Source organism: Thermobia domestica, chromosome 5 (genome assembly GCF_964235325.1).
Source record: "Thermobia domestica chromosome 5, izTheDome1.hap1.1, whole genome shotgun sequence".
NCBI classification, from domain to species: domain Eukaryota; kingdom Metazoa; phylum Arthropoda; class Insecta; order Zygentoma; family Lepismatidae; genus Thermobia; species Thermobia domestica.
The window spans coordinates 249,856,726-249,864,645 of record NC_137458.1 but is presented as its reverse complement, the minus strand read 5'-3'; positions in this window follow the sequence as shown (position 1 = coordinate 249,864,645).

Genomic DNA, 7,920 nt, shown 5'->3' with positions numbered 1-7,920 from the left:
ATTTCAATAGTGTTGAAGGTAAATTTTGCAAGTGGTAAATAATGTAGATCTTGAACTGTTATTGTTCGTACTTTACAATACTTAATATTTGATACTGTTGCAATAGTTAATAATGGTGCTTTTGTATTACCTAAAAACTGATATTGTATGATATGGGTATAAATAAAAAAAATGATGTGGATAACCAATATCAACGTACGGTTGTTAAAATCCGCGAGAATGATGTAGAAGATTTTTATTTCAAGAAATCCTAATTGTAATGATAATGTCGGTGACAAAGTAACCGACTCAACGCGTTTACTACACCCTACTTGCACAATATTTGATACAGAAGATTTTATATCTTATGATATCTTATTTAATTCTTCTACCCTGTCAACAGAGGGTAGTGGAATTCGCAGACGAAGAGGGGAACCTATTATTATATTTTTATTGGCATAGACATAGAAGCAACTTTGAGGGCACCAATGCGATCTTACTGTATAAAATTGAAAAAAAGTGTGTCGGAATAGAAATTGCATTATACATTATTGACAAAGAAATTGCTTTAGGCCTTATCCTATGTAATATTAGGCATGTAAAATACTAATTCATTAGTCATTATTTTCATAAATGCCAAGATTGAACAGAGATTTGGCTGGTGTGAATCTCATTCACAACTTTGAACTATATATTCTTAAAGCCTCCAATCCCTACAGGATCTTCAAAATTGTAAGATTTTGAATGAGTGGTGGGTAATATACTCACGGCGAGGACCGTAATCATGTAGAATAGGTTTTGATAACTCTTCTTTTACAAACAAGGGTAATGATAATTCAAAAGGAAGCTATGTGTCAAAATAATATGAAAGTTGATGGCACTGCCATCTCTCAAACGCCGTCATAAATTCTGATGTACATTCATTAGTGCAGTATTAGTTTGAGAGACTTTTAACATGTACGTATATTATACACAGTATTTTCGGCCAGTGTTTGGAGTTTGGGAGCATGGCTCAATGGTAAGGTACTGACTTCTGCAGAGAGAGTTCCATACCTCAATTCCAGATCATGTGAGTTTATGATAGATAACATCGTGACATCGTGTTCGTGGGTTTCCTCGAGATTCTCCCATTTCCACTCACATGATCATTCCACCAATTCTTTTTCTCACTTTTTTTTAATCCGTGTTTTTCAGCAGAAAAGACATTAAGAGTCTTCATCCCGGCGAAATTAAAATATCGCTAATTTTACAGTAATTATGTGATATTTTCAAATAGATAAAAGATAATCGAAATGTGGAACAAGAGCGCCCTAGACAATATTATTTTACATGAGAAACTCTTATCACTACTCACTTATCTGCTTTCAATTTCGAGCCATTTTGAAAATCGGCATTTATTTTCGCGTTTCTAAACAGCTGAAAACGGAAAGCCACCAGGTGACTTGTGATAACGGTACCTCACGCAAAATAATATTGTCTAGGGCGCTCTTGTTCCATATTTCAATTATCTTTTATCTATTTGAAGATATCACTTAATTACTGTAAAATTAGCGGTGTTTTAATTTCGCCGGGATGAAGACTCTTAACGTAGAACATAAAGCTATAGACTTCATTTCATTTTGAAGGTAAGCAGTAGTTTTGTTACAGTTAGGAAGTGTATGTCATTGTTTAGAGAAGACAAACAGCAAAGAATACAATCTGCCAATTAACTGCATATTTTTTTAGTTTATTTAACTTGCACATTAAATAAATAGATAAACGATCTCTTCCAGCAGAATAAAAACAATCAATTTTTATTGTTGACTATGATTGACAAGCTTTTTAGTGCTATAAAATTTCGTTTTCCTCGAAAGCTAATCATGAGAATTTAGCATTAAACCTTAAACATCATTTTGTTTAGTGTAATGTCACATCATTTTGTCCTAGTCTGTTTCCCAGTATAAGATCGTGATTCGGACCCCCATTTTAAGATTATACATACCAGCTTAAATATAGCCTCAATGCTAAATACCAATAAACATAAATGAAAATTTAAGAGTTAATCATAATTTTGTCGTACATCCAGGGTTCAAAGTGGGTCTGAAAAGGTGGGGGGACAGTAGGTATCGGCATGATGCCACGTCGTTCCCCCTGCCTATCTTTGCCCGTTATAACTTTTTAGGAACTGGGGGGACGCCGTACATATTTTTTCGAGGTGGGGGACGGCGCCCCCCGTTCCCCTGGACTTTTACCTCTGCGTACATCTTGTTAAGCAAACTGTAACTGTGGTCTTACTGGTCATAATGGAGAGATCGATATGAGCGTACTTCAGGATCAGTTCCATATACATAGGTAGCTTGGTTATCGTTCTGCATGAATTTTTAGGTTTCAAAAAATCTCATTTGCTCAAAAACTACTCATAAAGATTTATTCACATATTATTTTGATCAGGTCAAAAGTATACAATCAGAGGCTGCAAAAGTAAATAAACAAATATTTTTATTAATAGTTATGTATAATATAATGAGTTCTTGATTATGGAAAAACAGTAACTTTATGAGGTCACAATCAGGATGATATAGGAATTACAATTAAGTACAATATCAGAGATTCATAAAGTAATGATCTTCAGATTTTACACATTCGTGGAGTCTACGGTAGTTTCTACACTCAAGCACACTTTGGCACAGAGGTTTTTATTCTTACTAATTTCTTGGCACGTTTCTCTCATCAAATTAGTCATGTCGTTAATAGGGCGTGGTCTGATCGAAAATACGTTATCTTTAACAACACCCGAAAAGAGAAAAGTCAATTGGGATGACATTTGGTGATTGCGGTGGCCAGTGGCGTATTTACGATTTTGTTTCGGGAGGGGCTTTGCTAACTTTCGGGGGGGCTTTGCCTGAAAATGTGAAAATTCTGCAATATATTTCGTATACTTTACTACAGTAAGTAAGATTTCGGGGGGGGCTTAAGCCCGGAAGCCCCCTTCCTAAATACGCCACTGGCGGTGGCAATGTAATTGGCCCTTGTTGGCATATTCAACGATTTGGTACTTGTTGTCATGAAACTTGCACACTGTTACAATGTAATAGTTACTTTCCATTATCGAAAAATAATACTAATAATTGATTACAAGAAATAGGTCGCCAGCGGCAACAGGAAAAAACTACCGCAAAAGGAAAATAATTGTGCAATCTGACTAAATAAAAAAATAAGACAAAATTGATTACAATGTTCAATTACCTATCTAGGCACTCTCACATCTTAGTGGGTACTCTATAGCTGTTTAAGAAAGTCAATTTGTTATATATAACTGAATCAATGCTGTTTAAGAAATGATATAATTCTTTTCTTTTCAAATACCATTTTTATTATGACAGTCGAAATTCATTAAAATCAGTAAATTCTGCTTTTGCTACTTCATAACAGAAGTTACAGAAATTATTAATTTATAGATTTCCAAAAGGGAAAAATAAATGAGATTTTTAAGCGTGCACAATTTTCAAGAGATTTAACATTATTGCAAAATAATGTAGTCGAAACACAGAACAGTTATGTCTTTTGATACAACATTTAAAATTCATATAATTTGAGTATTATTCAATTGTACAGATAATCATGTGAGCAAGAAGGAAAATTTATACTAATTATAGGTACAGATTTACTTTGCAGTGGCCATTAAATTATTAACAAAATGTTTCATTCATACCTTTAAGAAAATTGTCCTACTTCAGGTAGTCATAATTCTTTTCTTTAATAAAATATTCATTTTCATATATTAAAAATTAACTACATTTTTTATTTCACGAAGAAATTCTTCACTTATTCTTATTGTTTTCATAACTACAATTATATCAATAAAATAATCGTGGGCCACATATCTTGCAAAGTTTATATTGTACCGGTAATCAGAAATAGAAAGAAATGTTATTATCGAAGAATTATTCTGCTATTTAGATTTGATCAGGAAAAAAACACTAAGCAAAAGAGAACTGCGATTCGAAACCCTAAGAAATGATTGAATGTATGTATTTGCTGAATCATTAACATTTCAGATAATTTGGATATGATACTAATTTGAAATAAAACGACATGCAAAAATCAACTAGTAGATACTCATGCTTTTAGGATATATTTTACAGATTATTTTGAAATAGCCAAGATCTCTCTGTTTCACATTGCTTATTAGGTTAGTTTAACTAATCGAAAACATACTGTAAAATTCGTACTACAGAATTAATCGGATGTACTATTACGAAATATGCAGGTAATCGGTATTAGGTTTGAAAGCGGGAGGCTGTAAATTTCTTTACCCGAGCATTGAGTTTATTACGTAAATATCAGGAAAAAATACTGTAAATGTATTTTCCATCTTTGAAGACAAGTATACTGTCAACACCACCGATAATTATCAACCACTAAAATGCAACCAAGTAACTTCTTAATATCAATGCTTCTATTGTTCTAATCTTACCGTTAAAGATGGATCATACATAGAACACTCAGTCACTTAGTTTATCTCGTCATACTGTGTGAATTGTCAAATATTAGGCAATAAATTATGCCTAAAATAAGGAGACACTTCTTCAACACGTATATATATGTATTTGTATCAAAGTCGAAGCTAAAATGGGAAAAATTCAAATTTTCCACATATCGTTAAAACTTAAGTGTCTGATCCATTTAAAAATCTCCTGAATTAGTCGGTAATCCTAAACGCAATATTTACTAATTCTGGTGCTAAGAGGGCTACAACTGTACAAACAAGGGAACGCCCACTGCAATATATGGATACGAAATTATATAAATAATTCTTTCAAGATAGGGAAAATTGATTAGTCTGCAAAATAATTTGGTAAATTAAATCTAAATAAATTTGAATTGATTGTATTCCTACTTCTGGCATGGTATTAAATCACATGACGTCATCATAACAGGAAAAATAAAAAATATTTTAAATGAAATAAAACTAATTGTAAAACCAATTGTGGGAAAGCGAATAACCATGAGGTTAACCACAAAGCCCCCGCTGGGGAAAAATAATTTCTCATATAATCTAACATAATTAGTGAAATGATGAAATTATTTTAAATTGTTCTAACATTAACTGCATCTATTTGTCAAACGCTGAATACACGATAAACGTTATCTTAAACACAACTAATCTAAACTAATGTTTATAATAATATTTTTTTATTCAGAGCAGCATTCCTATGAAGCTAGAATTAACTTACTTTTCCTCAATAATAAAATAGATTTTCTGTCTAAATCAGGGTTTATAGTCTTTCAGTAATTCATTCTTCTTCTCTTCTGAGCAGTTAAAAAGCTTCAAGTTTGTAAAATTCTGTGTTCCTATTTCATTTCCTTTGAGATCTTTGAGAATGGCTCTATTCCTTAGTATTCTATATACAATAAATGGATCACAATAACAATAACAATATTTATGTGTTTTTTGTTTCAGTGCAGAAGATAATTCGTGCGTTCTTATTAGCTCGAGATCATTTTCATTTAAGGTTACCTCTCTTTTATTTTTATTTTTCTTACTTCCCTGTAAGTTTGGAACATGTATTTCTGCTTGAAAATGTCTATCTTGCAATGGTGTTTGTTCTAAAACTTTTGGCCATGGATATTTTTTTCTCAGATGCATATCCGTTGAGTAGGAGTAAAATAACTCAGACGGGCATTTTCCCGTAGTTTCACACATAGAATAATTTAACATATCTTGAATCTCTTGTAAAAATTTAGACCAGGTTGTATGATCATTGTGGCATCGAAGTCTTATCAATTGATTCAAATTCTTATGAGCTCTCTCTAGTATTCCATTAGAGAAAGGAGAATAAGGAGATGTCATTATATGTCTCATACCAGTGATTTCACAAAATTCCTTCCGATTCTTAGAAGAAAATTGTCCTCCTTTGTCTGAGATTATCATCATTGGATATGGCACTATGTGAAAATATCTATTTTTTTAGTACTGTAATTATTTCTTTAGAATTTGCTTTCCTCAATGGCAAGAAAACCAAAAATCTGGAGTAGACATCTATTACGGATAAAATATAATTATAATTCGCGCTTTTAGGCAATTTACCTACAATATCAATGCAGAGCTTTTCGTGGCTATTGACGGCTGTAATATGACATTCCTCCTTTGAAATAACTATATTAGTATGTTTTATTCTTGAACATTCAATGCAATCATTTATATAACGACGTAAATCTGCCCTGATATTTTTCCACTTAAATTATCTCCTTATAAAATTTAAACATTTATTCAAACCGAAATGAGCTTTGTTGTGAACTGTTTCTATTATTTGTTTAGTCATAGTTTTCGGTACTACCAACAACCAGCTATTGTTACTATCATCTTTAAGGAATAATATTCCTTCATGTAAACATGTCTTATCTAACTGTAATCTCCTTAACTTATTACAGTATTCATCCTTTTGTTGCTCTACTTTTAGTTCCTCCCATTTAAGCATATTGTAATCACTGACTGTTATAAAATTAATTAAATGTTCTTCTGTATCTAGTGGCGGTTCTGGAGGATTTCTGCTCAAAATGTCAGCTATTTTATTGTCTTGTGTCGAAATATGGTGATATTCTATATCAAAACGTTGTAATCTTAACAACATTTTTGTAGTGCGTGGATCTAAGTTTTGTACCTTTAGCGAATGAGTTACTGCCATATTGTCCGTATGAACTATAACTTTTCTGCCTAAAATAAACTGAGAAAATTTTTCACATGCATATAATATTGCAAGCGTTTCCAGTTGGTATATATTTAAGGAATATTCATGCGCTTTTATTCTCCTGCTTGCGTAGACTATTACTTCTGGTTCCTTCTCTTTACCTTGTGGAAATTGTGCCAAATATGAGGATAAACTCTGAGCACAGGCATCAGCATATAAATGGAATGGTAAATCAAAATTCGGTTGAGCTAACGAGGGCGCTTCACTGGCTAATATTCGTAATTGTTCAAATCTTTCTAATAGTTCAGGTGTAAATCCTACTCTCTGTTGTTTCTTTAGGAGATCAAACAGAGGCGCAGTAAGCTCAGCAAACTCCTTTATATGTCTCCTTCTCCAAGAGATCAAACCTAAGAACTGTCTAATTTGTTTCTTTGTTTTTGGCAATGGAAAATATCTAATTGGTTCATTAAGTTTTGGATTAACTTGTATTTTTTCTGCGGTCACAATATGGCCCAAAAACTTTATCTCTGTCTTAATGAAATCGCATTTTTTAAAATTTAAAGCAAAATTTGCTGAGTCAAAAATTTGCAATACGGTTTCCAAATGTAGAAAATGTTCTTCTATGGATTTACTGAATATAAGTTGATCGTCTAAGAAATTAATAACATATGATTTAAATCTTGGCCCAAAATATTTGTTCATAACCTCTTGATATACTGCAGCGCTAGATTATAGTCCCATAGGTAAACGACAAAGACAATACTGTCTATTTAAGTATACAAAGCTTGTACACTCATAAGAAGAAGGAGCTAAAGCTACTCCATAATAGGCTTGGGTTATATCGATACTGCTATAATATTTCGATCCTGCTAATCTCATAAGTAACTCTTGCACTGGTTCTACTTGTACCTTTGGACTTATTACCTTAACATTTAGTAATCTTAAGTCAATCATTGGCCTTAGAGAACCATTAGATTTTTTCACGCAATGAATGGGGTTTCTGTACGGACTGCTCTTTTCAACAGCGATTCCCAATTTCAACCATTTTTCTAGCTCCTTTTCAAAAGCTGGTTGTAATGCCTGAGGAATTGGGTATATTTTGCCTACAACTGGTTCATTATCAGTTAATTTAATTTCGTAAGGGTCTGTCTTTATCAATCTGGGATCACTCGAAAATAAATGCCGATAACGTAAAAGCAATTCCAATAGTTTAGCTTTAATAGTTGGCGTCAAATCCTCTCTACTTCCAATACTCTCCCTGATTTCCTTT